General features: G+C 41.3%; 1 protein-coding gene across 2 annotated transcripts in view; it reads left to right on the forward strand.

Moving 5' to 3' along the window:
- thrab (thyroid hormone receptor alpha b) overlaps positions 1 to 20662 on the forward strand; it is a 108708-nt gene that overhangs the window by 14891 nt on the left and 73155 nt on the right. The window contains exons 1-2 of one of the 2 annotated variants that reach the window (XM_068305508.1): positions 839 to 965; positions 1065 to 1147. The gene's annotated coding sequence lies outside the window, so the exon portion shown is untranslated. Of the gene's footprint in view, positions 1 to 838; positions 966 to 1064; positions 1148 to 20662 lie in introns of those variants that run through there. The other variant, XM_068305507.1, reaches the window with a different exon arrangement.

The following is a 20662-nucleotide window of genomic DNA, read 5'->3' on the forward strand; positions in this document are numbered from 1 at the left end:
CTCAGTGTTTTTGTGTTTCTTTGTAAATATGTTGTTGAGTATGTACAGCATGCCTAAATGTGTGTGTGTGTGTGTGTGTGTGTGTGTTTGTGTGTGTGTGTGTGTGTGTGTGTGTGTGTGTGTGTGTGTGTGTGTATGTGTTTGTGATTGTGATAAGCCACAGATGTAAAGCTTGATTTAATTTGCTTCTGCCTGTCACAAACAGGCACATTTTGGTTCTGTTCAGTATAAAAAGACTGACTGGGCACTAGAGCGTTAATATAATTGACTTAAATGCTAATGCATCCTGGACAGAGTTAATACGTCTCTGCTCAGGTATGCAAAGCATGCGTTTTCTTTAGTAACGATCCTCTTTGCTCTCACGAGGGCAATACGGCGACGTGCGCTCGGCGGCGGTTATTTTTCGTGTTTGCGTTGATGATGAACGTTGAGATTTTCAGGTGTATTCACTTGCGCCCGGGGTAGCGGGTGGGGCGGTTAGGGATGTGAATAACTACTTTTTGATGCACCGTTAACTGAAGAGCCTCAGGTCTAAATAATGGGCCTTGTTGCGTGAAGCGGTGGAAGAGATGCGGGATGGAGCACAAATATTTCTCCTTTGATTCATTCCTGAACAGAGCGTACTCATAGCATTTTTAAAGTCTGGCAATGTTCAGTACTATAAACTCTGTTTGATTCCTTTGGCCAGTCTTAGCCTTAAGTTAGACACTTCATTTGGCTAAAGGATTAGACTGCTAAGCCTATAAGTAGTAATCTGGTCACATGAAAATCTAAAATCGGGTTGCATAGACAAGAAAACCTTGCACCTCCTTTGGGGATTTTCCTCTCTTCAACTCTGAGACTCCTCCCATGCCATCCCTGACTTGGCAGCACATGCATGCATCAGTGGCCATGTGGATTTCCTTGTGCAGAGCTGCGGCTGTCTGTTGGATTTAGCCAACTCCTGTCTTGCAGGATCCCTCTGTGTAAGCCTCTTCGCTCTCCGTAGCGTTTTCACCCAGGGGATGTTTTACATTTGTTGGCAAAGTTATGAAGGAATCACAAAATGCCTGTTCTGATTACAGATCTCCATGAGACCTGCACTGGGATAAAGGCTGGAGTCAGATGTGAGGAAACAACACAGAACAGAGAGCAATTGACCACCAAGGTAACACATGTTTTCAGTACTCAAGCTGTTTACTGGATGAGTCACTCCATTGTTTCTATTTGAGCACAAAACTTGATTAAAGGTGAACCTCCATTGGTAGGGTCTGTGAGGGTATAGTTACTGCGATACCTTGACGGTATAAATCAGTCAAAAGAGTGTGGAGGTGGGGCTGGTTTTATTTTCCATGCTGGAACATAGTGTCTCATTTCCACAGGTGCAGATATCAGATTTGGCTGTGGGTGGAGGGAGGGGATCCCGTATGTACAGTACATATAAGCTATATGTGTTTATCAACCTCCCACAGGTTTTGCTTGAATTTCTCTTTTTTCCCACACCACGCATACGGGCCAGACTTTTTCTCTCTGCTGCCCGACCGGCACAATGATCCCCACAACCCTTGACAACCGAAACAATCGAGCTGTCTCATCATCAACAATACCGTTTGTTTCTGCATTATATCCTTGACCTTTGCAGGGATGATCATATGCATACTCCGAGGCTTCATGTGGAGGACCGACAAATGAGTCAAGTCCGTGCTGACCATCGTTAAGAAAACTTGCACCCCCAACTCCACAGCATGTAATGTAATAAAAGGGCACAGGCTTTGCCTTGGACTGCAGCTCGCTCTCATATTGGAGTGAGGAACTACAGCCGAAGTCGTTTTTCAACCTCGGGGATATCCCGATTTTCCTTTTCCAGCACTTTTCTCTTTCTTTAGAAGCTGCTGCATTTATTAACCGACACACTGCGGCCTGCGATGTGCCTCCGCTGCCAAAATGCACACTTTTATTGCATTCATGAGCATTTTTTTCTTTTCTTTTTTTTTGCTGCTTGCCCTCTCTGAATCATTCAGGAAGTGTCGGTACAGTCTTTACAAATATTAACTCCTAGACCTTAGCAATAATTTTTTAACTCTTCTTTTAAACTTTCGTCTCTGTTTGTTTTCACATCGGCTGTGTCACCACATAAAACTGGTGTGTGTGTGTGTGTGAGCTTCACTTTTACACTGTGATCATTAATTTTCTCTCTGGTTTGCACATTTATCTATTTTAAGGAGCAACTGCAGGTGTAATACTTGCACTATTGACGTGACTCACAGGCGTGCATCGACAAAGGTCCGTTTTTAAGGTTAGAGTTTAATCGTCGTCCCATAATTCAGCATGGAATCCAGTGAAGTTTTAGTATTGTAAAACTTCTTTCTATTGGCTGAGGAAGAGGAAAACACTTCAATCTTCTCATGTCTGCAACACCTAATGTCAGTGAGATTACTAGCATATGAAGTGTCGGTTAAATATACATTTGATGGATTGACGTAGCAGCTGTTGATACGGGTGTAGCCTTCACCTTTCCCAAGATGATGGAGTTCGCTGTCGACATATTAAAGCAGCTACATTGCCGGTTTGAATCAATGTTGAAGAGGGAGATTCCAGGTTGTTATACCTGAAAAATCTCGAGGAATTGTAAACATACGTTGTGCAGGAACTTTTTCCTCTGTACAGATAGAAATGTGCAGGAATGTGGTTGATATACCTTTGCACATGTTATATTCTCTGCGTGACCAAACGACTGTTGTTTGCTGCTGTCACAGAAGGAAATGTTACCTCTGTCAGAAGGATAAGAGATGATGCTGCATCGACAAGCACATCCTGTCCCCGTGATCCCGGAGTGACGGAGATGAAGAGCCCAACAACTCCCTGCACAGCTGTCGCGCCCATCAGGGGGATCGCTTTCCTGCTCTGGCACACACTCGCCTAGACAAACAAGTACACAAATCCCCCACCCCCCACCCCCACCTGGGCATGCAAACACAAACATGCATGTGGTTATTCTAATGGACAAATATGTATAAACATCTACATGCACACGGGCAGAACCAGACAAATACAAACACATTTAAATTCATACACGGATAATCTCTAAGCTTTGCTAAAAATTTATGTCGGACCGGAGACCGCCGGCATCCGTAAATCAGGATGGGCAAACTGTGAGTGGGCTCCGAGCCAGCAACAGAATGACTTTTATTCTATGACAGTTTGACTCACCACCTGGCTGGGTAATCCTGCGGCACGCTTTTGAACCTCTCCCCTCGCTAAACCTCAAATTTCAGTATGAGTGAATTGAATTTCTCAGATGGGCATTCATCCCTGCCTGGCACGAGCTAAAAGAAGTAAAGCTTTATGACAGTTAATGCCTTGTACAAGAGGGACACGGTGATATTTACAAGACAAGGATTAGTCAGATGGATGAGCGCCCAAAACTGGTCTCCTTTTTTTTGTTTGTGACAAGTGAGTAATCAGTTTTTCTTGATCATCATTAAACAAAAGTAAGAATAATCTCTGAGACAGAATACTACGTGTGCAATTCAGTTTAACCCTGCATAGAAGCCAGGGATGAATCAAAGTTCTGTGAAATAGCTTTTCCAGGAACAGTAAGTGAATAATGACGCTGGTCAGTACCGTGTTGGATTAGTTTTTTTTTGTTTTTTTTTGCGCAGCTTCATTTGCGGTTGTCTTGACGCTGTGATATGCGTCCTTCTGTGCATCGTATCCAGGAGGCTTTGCTGGTTAGCAACACAGCTGTGGATTCACGCCGCTTTTTGTCATGGGGGGCCTAGAGGCTCTCTCTCTCTCTCTCTCTCTCTCTCTCTGTTCCACCACATGATTTTACTGCAGTGGAGAACAGGGGATGCAACTGTAATGTCAGGTTGTAGAATGGCACAGATTGAGTGGGTGGTGTTTCATAAAACGGTGCGGTTTCTTGGGCAGGTTTCCCTCATTCGCTGAGAGGAAGTGCTTTTTTTTTTACTTCCACTCGGCAAAGCACAAAATGTTCCTCCACTGCTGCTCTTTGTTTAAACTCATTATTATTATTAGTCATCGTGTTATTTCATTCATTCTCATGTGATCGCATCAACATGTCTCTTAAAGTCTGGCTCTGTTTGCTGCCAGATAGAAGGCTCAAGCAGAAAAAAGAGCAAACACTATTTGGCAGAGTGTGGCTGCTACTCCTTGTGGTTATAATTGCATGTCTCTCATAACTTTGCTGGTATTGGAAGTTGTAACCAAAGGTGAGCCCCAGCTGAACGACGCTGCCAAAGATTGAGCGAGTTTCGTTTTCGGGGCTCGCTTACATTCTATTTATTTAAATCGCATTTGTCTGATTCTTTATTTGTTCTGCAAGAAACCAGTACTATTTTGACATTTTGACTAAAACTACAATTCAAGCATTCTTTTTGTTTACTACTCATCAAATCATTGACAAACCGACTGAAGTTGTACGTTGTTTTCCAGTTAACGCACAGCAGTAAGTAAAAATGTAACGAGTGAAGATAATTTAATGTTCCTTCTTAGAGAGAAGGAACATTAAATTATCTTCACTCGAATTAGTTGCACTAAAACGTTTTACTTTGTAATTGTGACGCCGTTCCGTTTGAAACTTTAAAAAACATCCATGATGGGCTGTCCGATCCACGCCTTGTGACTTTACCCAGCAGCAGCCTGACCTGAACATGTGTACAGGGTTTTATGTGAATTCATTCATTCGTTCATTCATTCATCTTCATAGCTGCTTCTTCCTCTTCCACAGGTCAGGAGGGTTGCTGAAGCCTATCCCGGTAGTCTTAAGGGCGAGAAGTTTTATGCCTATGATCGCTCAATTTATCTGATCAAATTCTTTAGAGATGCATAGCGCCTCCTGCAGATTGGGAAACATCCTCATAATTCCAGATCAATCAGAAGTGAAGCAGGTCGGGTTCATAAATTCTTTTGGAGGATGTTAGCGCCCTTGATGGAGTGCCATCCTGTTTATTATTGTTGCTACGGATGACTCCATACAATGGTAAAATAAACTTCCCGGTGCTTTCAACTGGCCAAACTATGTATAGATATTTGTGACCTACCAAGAAAAGTATCTCCGGCTTGCCTGTGCTTAAATACTTTCCGCATTTCAAACTGACATGCTGTAAAATCTGCAGTCGTCATGTGACTTTGAGATTCTCGGCACACAACAAGTTAAGTGAAGGTCGTTTTGTGTCAGAACAACTGTACAGGATGCCCAGCTGTATGGATTGTCTGCATGCCTGACTGTTCTCTTTAAAGTGCATCCCCTGCTGTTAGAGCATATGCTTCATCATTTTGATTTAACTCTGGATTCCAGGTCACAACAGAAGGAGAAACGAAATTGACGTATGGATGACAGTGCGTGGTGTGTCGACAGCTAAAATATTCTCCCAAAAAAACCCAAAAGAAGCCGTTTTCTTGTCGAGTACCTCTTCTCTCTGACACCTGCGTGGTAACCTGTGATCAGCGTTTAAGCGAATGACTTTCATGCTGAGCTCCTCACCAGCGCTCCAACACAACGGCGCCTGTCAGGAAACCATCTGGATAAGATGGCGTGAAACAGATATTATTGTATCAGATGTTATTCAGTGTCAGACTACCAACAAATGGCTTCTTTCAGCAAACCAGATTGGACCGTTGTAACTTCACAGGTTTCACCCAGAGCTCTTGTTTCCTGATGTTACACACAGCTGGATGTTAAAGAAGATATGTTTCTGACGCAGAGATGGTGAGACGATAGGAGCATTTTCGATACCCTCTAGCTATTTAGTTTTGCATGTAGGCTAAATGCCAAGTCCAATGCCGTTGATATAACTGAAATTAAAACCCCGATGATAAATTAGCTGTCGCTGTTGGAGTTTCCATCGTGCTTCGGGGTTTTGAACCACGGTGGCGGTTACGTTTTCGTGAGAATTAAGGGGCTTTCCTGGCTTCTTAATTTCTAATTACAGAGCAAGACAGGACATCTGATATAGATGTTAATAAAAGATGGTTCAGGCGTGTTCCAGTAGCTTTGTGCAGGACCTCTCTGGTAATTACACCACGGTAAAAGTGTCATGCGTGTCTATTGAGCTCGTCCATCAAGATCTTTACATCTGACAATCTATGCTGGCGCACTTATATAACAATCCATTAGAGCATGTGTGGCCTTTGTCTTTGCTGTCTTGTGTCTACTTCGTGGTGACATAAAAATACACGCATTTGATGAATTTCCTTTTTTTTGTCTAACATCATAGTGATTTAACATCCATCTCCTCCGTCTACCCTCAGAAGTAAAGTATGAGCAGCATCAAGGGATCTTACCACCTTGTTCAAGGACAGAATTGAGACGTTGGGCGATTAGTTGGACAAAACAAGTCCTAATAGCTTTTTTTAAAACCATTTTTTAGATCCTGGAATTCATTGACATCATCAACTGACTAATAATTATCATATGTGGTGCCTCTAAAACTACCTTATATGAAAAACATATCCAGCATCTTTTAAGTTTGAGGATCTTTTTAATCTGAAAATCAGTCAACGGGAAAAGGGGAAAAAAATAATTTCAGTTTTTAGTTTCGACCAAAAAACAAATCAATTATGCTTTTGTGTATTTTAATAATATCAAGTGTCTGTTGAGTCCCTTTTATTTTGTTTAACTTTTACTTCAACATGTTCTTTGATGCCAAATGACAAATTGTTCCTTTTTTTGACCTCCAAATCAGATTATATGGGCTTTCAATGATCCGACCCCTGCATCAGCAGAAACAAAGTTTTTCTCTGGAAGAAACTGACAAATAAAAACAGAATTCATACATGTTTTCTGCTGGCACTTAAGAAATTGTGGAAAAAGACAGAGTACCATCTATTTCCATTATGTTTGACGGAAGGCAGACGTCTCTACAATTGATATTTCCAAAACTCAGCAACTTGCACTGAAAAAAAAAATTGAGATGGATGAAGAGCATTAAAGGTGAAAGAATACTGCAACAATATCTCATCATAAAAAGAAAAATAAGTGAGAAAAAAGATGGAAAATATCCACATATAAGGGAAAGAAACCCTCTGTAAATAAGGGGAATGTGAGAATGTGGTTCTCCGTCCCGATGCCTTGTTGTTTGAAGTGTTTGAACAAACATCTCAGTGAGGACAGCCCGCCTTTGGTGTGACAAGAATTAACATATGCTAAAAGCCTGAAGTATTCCAGTGGTTTAACATATTTACACATGAAAGATTCAACAGATATGTTTTCCATTAAGGCAAAAAACAAAAATTAAAACTTTGTGACAATTATAACACAACAAGAAATCCAAAAATGGGAATTTGATGCTAAATTCTTTAAATCTGGTTGCCCTTTCTCACGAGTGCTGATAGCTCCAATGCTAAAGCCGGCCGTATTTTTGCTTTACATTATGCCTCCCATTTCCCCCTCCCTCCGTCTTCTCCTCCAGGCGGTGTCAGTTGAGGCTCTGAACAGGTGCAGCAGGGTGCGATATGAACACCAACCCCTGCTCCAACAGTTGGTTCCCCCAGCTACATAATACTGGATGTGTAATATACATTCCAGTCTGCCGGTGGGCTCACGCTCGTATGGAAAGCAAAACCAGATTCAAAGTCCCCCCCCCAACCCCCCTAGTCCCCCCCATCCCCAAAGCCAGACGCCTCTTCGCACCCTGGAAGGCCCCGGCTGTGTTTGCTCTCACTCTCCCCCTGTTACGCTTCAGCTGTGCAGGCTTATAGATGTACACGGCACGTATGGCGCACATGGAGACCTCACAATATCTTTTACCTCTGGCTGAGGACAAAGGAGCCGAGCGTCTGCTGGTTTACAAGTTTAATGAGTAACACAACGGTACAGATAAGTTGAGTTATAACATATCATGTTTGGAGAGAAAGTGGGTCATTTTATTGCACATGCTCCGAGGGGAATACATAAAAGAACATGCTGGCTCATGCCGGTCCGCAGTGGATGTTTATGACCTTATATAGGAGTCTGCACATGTCTGTAGGGTAGAATCCGACGTGTGGTTCCTGCATGCAATAATCCTTCCTGAGAGTTGTGGATGTAAAGCTTTCAGTGTCAATTTTCAATGAAAAAGCTGCCTTTGCAACCGTAAACACCTTTTGAAACAAACACAAGCACCAAAAAAAAAAAAAAAAAGAGACAGAAAATCTGTAGTCAGCATGCTTATTATGTCTAAATTGCTGTAAACATGGTTACGAAGCTGTGGATGCAGCAAACATATGCGTAATCAGGAACAGACTGGTCTTCCGAGACGGGCAAAGACACAGATGAATGGAAAAAAAAAAGAAAGAAAGATGAACAAACGTTTGAGACAGACCGGAGGGAAAAGAGGGCAGGAACAGCTAGAGAGTGGTGGGCAGCAACAACCAGTTTAGAAAGACATTCCAGCTCCATTGTCGTCAGGCCACAAATATTCCGGTTTGCCGTACTCCTACTCCTCTGCCACACAACTGAAGTGAACTTCGGAGGACTCTCATAAAGCCTAGAGAGGAGGGACAAGCATTAAAAACCCAGGGTTTGAAACGTACACGGCAACACTCATGTCAGTTTGGCTTGAGTTTCGTGCAGCCATGTGGAAGATTTTCACCTCTGTTACATCCTCTCTTCACTATTAAATGCATACGAGGAGGAAAACAAGTAATTTGATGAAGTAGATTCATTTAACCTGGTTTCAGATCTGATTTTTAACACGCTATACTTAAACAGAGCACTGCAGGGACAGAAGGAACGGCGACAGGAATGCAGCAGTCTACCTTTTGTACAGTATTTGGAGGAGTTCCAGATCAGCGAACCATGTTTTGCACCTTCTCATTAAACTTCTATAAGTTAGAGGGCTGCTTTCAACATGCCGGGACGAGCTGAAGCCACACTGGGGACATCTTCCCTCCTCCTCCTTGAGCAGGCTTTTACAGATCGTGCTGTTGAGTTTGATTAAATTCACACCTCTCCTTTATCTAACATGATGGATGGCTGAACATTAACCAGGCTTTGGCTTCATTCTGTTCTGGCCCGACTCATATTATTTTATTGCATCTTCTCTGCCGCTGTGTGTTGTTATTTTCTTTCGCTCTTTCCTTGATCTCGTGCCACGTTGCCAGTTGAGGATTTATCTCGATTACGTAATATCACCCACGTGCCTTTTGGCAAAGCAGCTTGTGTGCGGAACTTTGGCCAAGTCGGTAAAGGTTAACTGTGCTGATGTGGTTTGACACGACTGTGTGTGTGTGTGTTTGTGTGTGAAGGGGGTGTGGAAGTGGAGGTGCTGTTTGAACCTTTGTGCAGTATTTTGGACGACTGTCAAATGGATTTGTTGCTTTGAATAACACTTACACCGTAGCTGTTCTCCATCGTTTATACAAAGCTTTCCAGTGACGTTTCTTGATAAAGGAGGATAACACGTGTGGGTTTTGTTCAGTGAAATGCTCGACAACATCGTGTGTTGCTCTGGGCATAGACTGCCAACAAAGAATCTTCAAACATCCTGATCCCAGGCTGACGTCTCCAGCAATCCCCATGTAATTCAGTCATCTTCATGTCTACCTCCAGGTCATTGTTCCAGGTGTTTCCTGGTCTGTCTCTGTTCCTTTCTCCTCCAGGATTCAAATGGGGACATAGTGTATCATCTTTTTGTTCGTCAAAGGCCTGGGGAGAGGTTGACCGATCTGCGATCTGCTGTATTTTTTGTTACCGATAATAAAAAGCCGGCAATTTTGAGGGATTTCGTCATTTCTGGCCTCTCTGGACGTCTGCAACAGACATCAAAACAGGTTTCACCATTGTATTGAAGGTTGTCATCTCTGTCAGATCCAAGGAACTGCATGTATTTTCCCTGGTTTGGCATTTACTCTTTTTTTAATGTTTTTTCCTTGCATTCTGTAGTCTGAGCTTTGACCTTTGAACTCTCAGTACCCCGACTCAGTCGTGCCAAGGCTCCTGAGGTAATATAAATCAAGTTCTGTGTTTGCAACGCTCAGATAACCTTACCCTCTGCTTGAATGCATGTCATCTGTACAGTCTTTGCATAGAGTCTGGTGCAGTCAGTTGTGATTTTATTCTTGCCTCTTTCTGTGTTTTTAAGTTTAAAAAAATGGCTGTATTGGACAAACTATGAGTTTTTATCATTTTCATACTGCTTATTATTTTCTTTGTGAAGCAACCAGCCTTTAAAATGTACAGAATTCTGTTCAAAAATGTCAAGGATCAGGTCTCCTAATTTCCTGACAGATATCTATCCACTATTTATCTTTGAGATTCCAGAACCAGTGAATTACTGCTTCAAAACTGTTGCAGATCAATTGCCTGATTGTAATCAGTGTCATTAAAATGACACTGGAATGTAGTTGCAGATATTTAATTAATTGTGTGCCTCTTATGTTTCGTCTTCTGTGCTTTGTGTGGTCACTGCTTTCGTTTTTTTTCGTCCCATGTCTGAATGACTTCACTCTGTATGTGTGACCTTTTGTGTTTGTCTCTGTGGTGTCTGACGTTGTGTGTTTATCACCGTCTGTGTGCTCCTGTGTATTAGTGTGCCCAAAGCTCGGTTTGATAGCATTTATGTGTGTTGACTTTTGTGTCTGTGTTGTTGTGCGTCTCCTGCTGTCTAGAATGACTCCAATAGTCTCCATATGCTCATGTATAGAGTGGTGGGAGACGACAGTCGAGGCATGCCTGGGGATGAGGTTGGAGGAGGCCGGTGTTTTATGGTACATACTGTACTAAGCTGTGTCGCTGCAGTAAAACAGCTATAAATAGAAGGTGCTGATAAAGAAATAGAAAAAAAATAAACGGCCTCAGTGTGAAACAGACTTACCGAGCCCGTTTGATCGCTCAGCCAGGGACCAGAAGATCATTACTGGGCTGAGCTGAAACCAAGAACAGAATTCAAAGGACCGGCATGCTCAGATTTACTTTAAATTTGTATGCATGTATATTAAAGTTTAGGGTTCAGCTTTCAGGACTTGATGTATTTATGATTTTCATCGAGGAAATGGCTCATAGTCAAATACATTAAGTGACCGCACTGCGGCCACATCTGTCTCCATCGTGGAGGTCTACCACACTATAATTGGTCAGTATATGTCAGTGAGTCAGAGAAAACAGACGTACATGTTTATGTGAAATATATAAGTGTGCTCAATTTTTGTACAGAGGCTTAGCATTGTTGGTTTTATTCCAATCATTGATGCAACAACCTCCAGTGTGTCCAATACGTTTAATCTACAATGTTATCTCAATGGTTGTCTGGCCAAGCATTCGTTGCTTCATGAAACCGATTGATATCGTCTACAAGTGCGTGCAAAGTCACAACCACACCACAAAATTAAATTGGCGTTAGTATAAAAAAAAAAAAAAGAGCAACAAACGGCTTCGGGAAATAAAACAGAGCCACCGCCAGCCTCAGCGTCCACATCATTAGATTTTGTTGCAAGATGTGGCTCATTCTCGCTTTCATGGCAGTATTTTGGGGTCCCAAAAAGCAGATGCTAGACAAAATAAATTCATTAGAAAGACGGCTCCATGACCAAATCATTTCGCCGTCAACACATATAGAATCGGTCCACTGATTCCTGAAGTATGACGTTTCCAGGACATTTTAATGTTTATATTTTTTAAATGATTTCTTCGACAACATCTGAAGGACTGGAAGGAAGCTGTCTGGTGTAGAAGTTTCTGGTGGCTGACCGATAGAAATGAGAGTAGTTTTAATCTGGTGATGGTTGAATCGTAGTCGAGATAATTTGTAGGTTCTCTTTCAAATCATTGATGGACCTTAGCCTTTGATAAGGGGCTGAAAAGCACTTGGATGGAAGAACTCTCTCATTAGAAGACTTCCACAGAGATTTTTGGCCTTTATAACATTGTCATTAAGAGAATCTGGATTGGTTTTAACTCTGTATGAGTGTCTGTAATTTATCTATTAAACAGCATGCACTCCTCCAAGGTGCTACCAAGTATTTAAAACATGCAGCCCCGAGGATTTCAACATGTAAGGCATTAATGAAGAGTTAGTCTCATGGCTGGTATTTCTCCTGCAGCCAGCTCCTAAAAGAAACCTGAAACTCGGTTCTCATGGATTCATTCATTCTGTCTTGAGCACCAACATCAGACGGCTCGGCTGGGCTCAGTGCTAAACACATGAATGCTAAAGATAGGTGAGCCTTTTTTCCATACACCTCATTCATGGAGCTCATATTAGTGCACGCCTGCCGTCTGACCCCCCCCCCCCCACACACACACACACAAAAGTGTGCATACACATCACTGTATGTGTATTTGTCTGTATGTACACACTACACCCTCACTGTTCCCATTTGTAATTCTCCCACCATGTTAAGAATCTTGTTTCACCATAGCAACACCAGCATGTACATGCACACACACACACACACACACACACACACACACACACACACACACATGCACACACACATGTATTCATATTCACTACATTCCTTTTTTTCCCTCTCTTATACCCCAGTTCTGGCCTGGTTTTTATGACTAGTTTTTATGAACCCCCCCGGCTTACTGCATTCCTTCAGGAATTTTGGCCCGCGTTCAACAATCCTAAATCAACTACAGGCCCGCACCCTGGGCCCCCTCGCTCCGTGTCTGTCACCCCACATGTTGACCCCAGAGAGCGTTAGTGTATGTGGAGGTGGGGGGCACAGTCGACTTGTCCTCAAAAGGTTTAATCCATTGCTCCATAGCTTCTGCCCTCTTCTCCTTCTTTCTGCTTGTCTTTCTTTTACTCACTATTTTTACTATACATAATCAATTGTCCTCAGGTGAACTTACCTTTTTGACCAGCACAACTTCCAGTGTCATCCATCCTCGGTTGTTTGTGTAAAAAAAATTTATGTCTCACTGTTTTACTTATAGTGGTTTTTATACCAGACAGCTATGCTTCCAAGTTTAGATTAGTTTAAGTCAGACGAATATGACAGGTTTAGGATCAATTAAAGGCAGAGCCAATCTGACCTCAGCCATGTGTAAATCAAAAGAGCTGTTTCTCCAAGCAGTGAAATTTGGTCATTCTGGACCACAATAAGCATCGCAGCATATTTCCTAACCAACTGAAGAATCTGGATATATACATTTAAAAAAACAAAAAAAAAAAACAAGCATAAATGCGGCTCCATACAACGTGTATCCCAAAGATCCTGAATTGATCCCAAATCGTCCACCCGTGCAATTGTGTTCTATTTTGCGATCTGACTTCGGATGGAGTGAAAATGTTTTGCTTATTTTTTTCCCCACAAGACCTTTTCATTTTTTTAAAATTTCGGGTCACAGAGTTCTCGGAAGGTTTTGTTTTTTATTTTGCTTTTACGTCATTTTTTAAATTTGCTGGACTCCTCTTGTTTTGTCTCCTTTTCTTCCTGAGCTCATCATGACTCTTCTTGTTACTTTTTAGAGGAAAAAAAAAAAAAAAGGGTGGTGGTGGTGGTGGGGTACAACGGAAAGAAATTTGTTCTACAGATGTTGTCTATCCTGGAGCCTAAGCGTAGTCGAATCGAGGATTATTTTCTCTTCCTCCCCATCTTCTCTTCATCTGAGTCCCAGCTGAGTCCCCTCATAACTTCCCTCCACCTCTGCTTGACCCCATTCCGTCTCCGCCACTGGTCGACTTTTGTTTCTATTTTTCCTTCCAATACATCATATCTGTCCATGATACTGATTAACAAAGTGCCTTAAATTGATTCACTGCTCTGCTGCAGTGCAAATGATAAGCTAAGGTCCGCCAGGCTCGGCTGCCGTCGACACAGGGGTCCCCTGCCTTTGCTTTTATGCCGCTTTGTTCACGAAAAGAGTTATCGTGCATAAAACCGCTCGAGACACTGTTCGGAGTGTGTTTGAACATGTGTGAGATGCTCGCATGCCTGTTGCACATTAGTTCAGTAATTTAGTGAGTTGGGCTGTGGCGCCAACCACGGCCCCTCCTGCCTCACCTCCCTCGCTCTTCATCCTTCTATAGTGACAGTCTTTGTTTGCCCTTTGTATGTGGTCTGGTTCAGATTCCCAGGTTGGTGGATCCTCTGAAGGAGGGGAGGCACGGGTAGAGCCGACGTGTTGTCTTGTGCATTCCCACCAGAGAACAAGAACTTAATATGAGCCTTTTGTGTGTTACATCACAGCAGATTGTCTCTTTTTTGACCGGTACCTGTAAAGACTAGAGTTTTGTGATTGCTTTTCTCTCGTTTAAAAGAAATATAATCCCCAGTTGCTCAAATGAAGTCTGAAAAATAAGAGTATCAGGCCTTGAATGCCTATATTTTCAATGTAGCTGTGTGTCCATGTAGTGTTTCACAAAGCATCAAACATTATTAGGCTGACGAGGGATTGTGAAGTGTTATGGGAGTGTGTCTGTGGCTTAAAGGGCTTAGGACATCACAAGTTTGCTGAAAAGACACATCCTTTGTTACTGTGAAATGATCCTGGTTTTTGTTTCCAAAGGCAAAGCTGCCATAATCCATCCAGCAAACCTCTGTTTCCAGTCAATTTACAGTGAATGTTAGCTTTACAGTTTAACCGGTCTAAGACCACCGAGGTTCTGTTTTTCTTAAAAAGCAAGTATAAGCAGCAAACTTTTCTAATTTCTTTGTCTATATCTTTGTCAATATGATTTCATAGAGGTTGCCCTGTCCTGTGAGCTCAGTTCTGCTCATGATATGGTTTGCAAGATGTCCACGATGCACTCGACAGGAAAAAAGTCCTGTGTTGTGTTCAACGTCCAATTAGACTGACAGACTGAAGAATATACTGTATACCCGACCTTACTCCACACCTTGAAAGCCACATCCATAAAATTGAAGTAAGGTAAAAGTGTGGATTTCATAGTTCCAACTCTGTTCAACAGTCCAGACACCTGACATTTAATACATTTAAAACATGAATAAAGCTTTATAGCATTGTCTGTGAACGTTGTCATGGGTAGATCTTCATTCCAGTGGTGGCCATAATCCCATTCTTCTGCAATCAAGTCATCAAAATGCACCTTTTTGTTTTCAGCTGTTTGAAAAAACCAACAGCAACATGGCTACATACCGATGTCTATGATGCCTTCGTGACGGTTATCTCACGTGAATATCTGTGACAGCAGACATGATCGTTTCTGCGTTTGTTGTGACAAATGTCAGTTGATGTTGGGCTGTATAGACAAGTGACCAGAAATGGCAGTTTCAGTCTGATTCATTGCCAAGTCATACAAGAAAAGCAAAATTCCTTCATTTGACTTTGTGAAACAGGTCCTGCTGACAGCTTTATGATATAACGCTGGCAGTGCTTCACAGTTGGTGTTATGGCCATTAGCTAACTATAGCAATCTAGCTACCTTTATATAACCATGATTAACTCGGGTGGGGGCGAAAAAGACTGACAAACATACTTTCAAGGTGAGGTACAGAAATAAACATCATAGAGGCACGTTTCTTCCGTCATCCCAAAAGCGTTTGGTTAGCGGCATCTTGTGACCTTTGTGAAGGCTTCCACATTGAAAATGCCTCACAATGGGATGGATATAGCTTTTCCCATTAATAGGAAAAGAGGAAATACATACAACAGCTCATTACAGAAGAATGAAGACAATTTCTGGATGAAGAAAACGGAGCGAAATGGCAATTCTGCCTTATCATCAGGCAGCAGGAAGACGGCGTACGCTGCACTGGAAGCGCTTACATCAGGCAGTTAGAAGTCCTTTAGCTCTTCTCTGACCTTACATTTCAGAAGTAATGTGTTCACGCCAACTATCACAGAATGTCCTCCAGGGCTGTCGACCTCTGTCTCCTGAACAAGTGGCTGTTTCAACATTTCAAATCCTCCCTAAGTCAATACAAGTCTGCTTTGCGTGAGTTGTTTGATTGGCGTCTCTCTATCTTGCTGTCAAATTTCATGTATGGTACATTTTGTATTATTTCTATCTGAACATCTTAGGAACTTTAAGCTAAGTTAGTCTGTATGTTATTTATCTTTCTGATTTTTACACAGATGGCGTAGCCGTCACATATCCAGTTCTTTATGCACAAAAGAAAAGCATGCAGTTACTGAATAAGGAGTGTCGCCATGTCGGAGATATCTGATCCGACAAAAGCGTTGTAGCTCACGTGTTGACCCATTAATTATGGACTGTGTTGCTGGCATCACGTTTTCTGCAAAGAGGAAATTTCAAAGCGGTGGTAGATCTTTGCTGCAGCTGATAGGATACAGTTAATGGGATCGCGGTGTTTGCATTGGCCTGCAGCCAAAATTAAACTCTATATGGGTTCAACCGGCTGTTGATCTCAACCGTACGTTGGTGAAATATCATCTGTACTGTTTCAGAGGAAATGAAAAGAGTCTCTTAATGGTGCATTTCTTAAAAATTAAAAACCTAGAATGCAGCAGCAAGTGACACATCTCTGAAGGAAGTTGCGGTTTCACCGCTGCTCTACCTTTAGCCATGCATGACAAGCGCATGAGTTGCCACCGCGGATGACAGTGCTGTTGTTTGCTCTGGTTTTATTACAGCAACTGTTGCATGTTCACCATCATAGTTTGGCAGGGTGTTTGGTTCTAGTGTGAGACTGCCAGCACTGCCTTTATGTTCTCGTGCCAGACCTCAGCTCCGATGCAGAGCTTATCATGCGAGGAGAAAGGAGTGAAAGGAGGTTTGAACTTATGACAAAGTCAAAGTCAGTTCAAAGAAGCTGGGAGAATGTGACTGCTATGCTTTTGTCAGAAAACTGGAAACAAAAACTGCTGTAATTGGGTGTTGTTGTTTTTTTTAAATCTTTCGTAAACTGATTTTGCAGGATGTTTATTGTAAATTAAAATAATGCTTTTTAAAATGAGTTACAAAACCTACAACATCTATTCCCTGTGTTGTCAATAGCATGTGATTTACATCTTTCTGCCTGTTCCTTCCTGTTTTTTTATCAGCAAGAACTGATTTAAATTTTGCACGTTCCTGGCTTGAAATTTGTAACAAGTACAAACCCCTCAGATGCTTGAGTTCAGTATGAATATTTTAGTTAAAAAGGATTAAAAATGTGAATTTTTGAAGGGGTCTTTTCTGCAGTGTAGCTAATTGCCCTTAAGACATCAATTATTATTCTAATATTAGCAGCAGAAAACAAAAAAGCAATTTTTTTTGAAATTCTTAAGTTAAAATTTCATAGAAAAATGCAGTTGTTTTTTTTTAAATGGTCATTTAAACTTTGGTAAAGGATCTTAATAAAATACTGGTTGTGTCTGTTGTTGATGGATGAAATAATGATTTTTTTTTACATAATAACGCTTTTGGAGCGAAAAATTATTGAAAATTCTTTTGCATATAATTTGTTACTTCTATTGCCCTTCTCTACAACCCAATGTGCTGGGTACACAACATTACTTGGCCTGCTTGTCCTGAACTGATATGGTAATGTAATACATTACAGTTTTAGTTCTTCAAATCTGAAGTGCAGTGAGCTGTAATTTAGATCCATGCTCGTGGCTTTCCTTGATAAAGCTCTCCCTATGTTCGCATATAGACCCACTTGTGTCTCCTCAGCAGCAAGGACAATGCTTCCTCACATCAGCCTTCACAGCCCGATAGGCAGCGACTTGGACACCTTTCTTATCTGTGTCCTCAGTCTCACAGAGAGGAGAGTAGAGGATTACTAAGCCTGGGATTGCAACACAAGTGCAATGCTGTTGTTGAGAACATAATGTACTGTACATTACACACGTTGTGCTTTGGATGGCGGAGCTGCATTAAAAACTGGAGCTGAGCTAACACAAACAAGGGTGTGTCCGTCCTGAGTCCTGCTTCAGAATCCAGCTTTAATGGCTGTTAAATGAAATTATCTTGAAGCATAATTTTCTTTTTCTTTTTTTTAATTGATATATAGCAGGACCGAAGATGATGTTCTATACGGATGCAGGCAGGGTTTCAGCATGTTTTGTAACCGTTGGGTAAGAATCTTAGAGTGAGTTGTTGACCTCCCAGTATTATTCTGATTTCTTTATCGTTACTGTAGTTGTAATTCATCTCTTTGATTTGTGTGCATGAACATGTGATGTTAAGCCAACAGAAGAAGCAAATGCTTTTTGTTTCCGGAATAAAATACTGACTTGTTGACTGCGTTTCAAAAAAAACTACTGCAAACATTTTTATGCTACAGAAGCCATAAAAATGTTTGCAATATTAAGATGCTGCTGCCTTACATTCATTGCATCTGTTAACATTTTTTCTAAGAATGGATAAGACTAATTTGCACAGATTGCACAAAACTAAGCTATAAAAATGTATTTGCATTGGCTCCATGTTGGTTCTAATATTACTTGGGCAAATTGCTTTGTTAAAGAGCACATGCATTGGCCAGTCAGTGTGCAGATACCACAGTGACTTGGATCAGGCTTTGTATGCTGTTGGCTGCAGGTGCCTGTGGTTTAGTATCGGTGGAGGCAGAGCCAAGAGGTGTAAAGGAGCTTCCGTCTATCTCAGGAAAGCTCTGGTTTCACCTTGGGAAATGCAACGAACATTTTTCTTACTAGTACCACGATCAGAAGATCAAGAGAACTCTCACGTCGGTTATACACAACAGTCCTAAAGGGTTAGCTTTGCATCAGTGGCTGGAAACAGGAAGATTTTTAATATGGGAATCCTTTGAATTTTATTCATTTTTCAAGTCAAATTAAAGAGAAAGACGAGGACATGAATATTTTGACACTTCCCAGTCAGCTTGATTTTTTTTTTAGCTTTATAGATTGCTACTTACTAGGCCGATTTGTTAATTTAAGTTGAGCTATGCTTCCCCAATCCCGCTATAAGTGTTGGGGAGGGCTGACAAAGCAAAGTCCGCAGCTTTAAAGACAGCTGAATAAAGTTTGTGGTAATAAATGAGGAAATAGCCTAAACTGTTCCCTGACATTGTTGATTGATGATGGTTTTTAATCATTACAAATAAGTATATAAATAAATAAGTACTGTAGTTAATCAGACACCCTGTTTCACTGTGTTTGCATTTGTACCTTCTGTCCTTCTAACCTTCTTTGGGAATTACTTTTCCTTCAGTTGCTGTTGTACTTTCTTGTCTTTGTTTTAAGTTAAGTCTCCCAGTTCTGTTTTTGTCTGTGTGGTTGTAACTGTAGTGGCCATATAAAAAAAGCTAGCACATGCAAAACCCGACATAGAGAGACACCTCATTAAGTTCGTTGTATACGCCACTGGAATGCACTTTAATGCAGAGAAAATGGAAAATCCACAGAGGAAAGCAATTAATAATAGGAGCCTACAAAACACATAAGGATGCATAGACTTACAAGTAGCTTTGCAGACTCTCTTTGTTTCTGTGTGGTTACTATGACAATGGACAACATATCACTGTGAATTCAAGGCTTTGTGTGTTTAAGATCTGATGTGATATGAATGTTTTTGTTGTTATTTTGCACCTATTTGTTGGCCTTGGCTTATCTTGATTGGCTTGCAATGTGCACACACACTAGCAGAAATTAGTTCTTGTTGTTTTTTTGCTATCAAGTCAATCTTTGACCAAGCAAGATTCCAAGTGTTGGAAGTTTGATGGATTTTGTGCTTTTTTGATTGTTGTTGCTTTGGATGTTTTTATATTTGTTACTCAACCTGATCAATGAAGGTAGAATATACTTTTACTTTGAGTTGAAATAGATATGATGTTCTGCGTGTTCAGTCCGGGTAGACATGTTGTGAGGATCCAGTGATCAGGTCTGTGAAGATGAACCCAACAGGTGTGGATTTTTTTTGTGCGGAGTCAGGATTGGGCTTGAGATGAACTGTTTCTTCTGAACATAATACCATTGTGTCACTGTTATGGTCCCAACCGGCTTTGGAAGTGGAAAACACTTGAACCTGTGAAAACATTGCAGTTCTTGATTTAGTGAATATTACAATGTCTGAGATATAGAAATCGAAGTCCAGCAACTCTTGCTTTTATTTTTCAGTTTGGAACTATGTCACATCAGGTAACGGCAAGTTATCTCATGGTGGAAAACCAGAAGCAGAATATTTTCTGCTGTGATTCCTCTTTGTTATTCATAATTCTACTCCCAACTGTTCTTTCTGCAAAATAGTTAATGTCTGTTTTACAGTGTAGTGTGTATAATGTGTTTGCATTTGTGGTTTCGGGCTTAAATTGTGTGCTTGCTGGATTAGAGACTTATCATATCTGTTATCTATGAATGTTAAACTCAGACTTCTTTGTCAGCTGCTAAAGATTTACTTTTGCTTTTAGGAAAGCAAAATGTTCTGACAAAAATGGCTCCGTTTTGAGTTCATGACTCGATTTGTAGCTTTAGCCTTTGTATACTTGCTTGAAACCGGGGAAGATGAACACAATTCCGGTTCTGTGCATATTTGCGCACATTTCTTTTTGTATTATTTGTACTTCATTTTAAAGCAAATGTAGAGCTTGGGGCAGCAAAAGCGGTTCCAGATGATGAGATACAGGGTCATAGATAACTTAAGCATAGCCACATGTGAAATTATGTGGTAGGTCACATGGATTCTCAGTGTTTTGTGTGTAGCCTGTGTGGAATATCTCAACCGCTAGCTTCTTATTGTTTCTAATTGCATCATAAAACACAACCGTTTTCATAGGCATTTGCTAAATTGACTGTGGCAGGGTGTCTATATGTGACCGTGCCTGTGAGATCACATGCTGAACTGGCTTTATTTAT

The sequence above is a fragment of the Antennarius striatus genome, chromosome 21 (assembly GCF_040054535.1).
Source record: "Antennarius striatus isolate MH-2024 chromosome 21, ASM4005453v1, whole genome shotgun sequence".
Taxonomy (NCBI): domain Eukaryota; kingdom Metazoa; phylum Chordata; class Actinopteri; order Lophiiformes; family Antennariidae; genus Antennarius; species Antennarius striatus.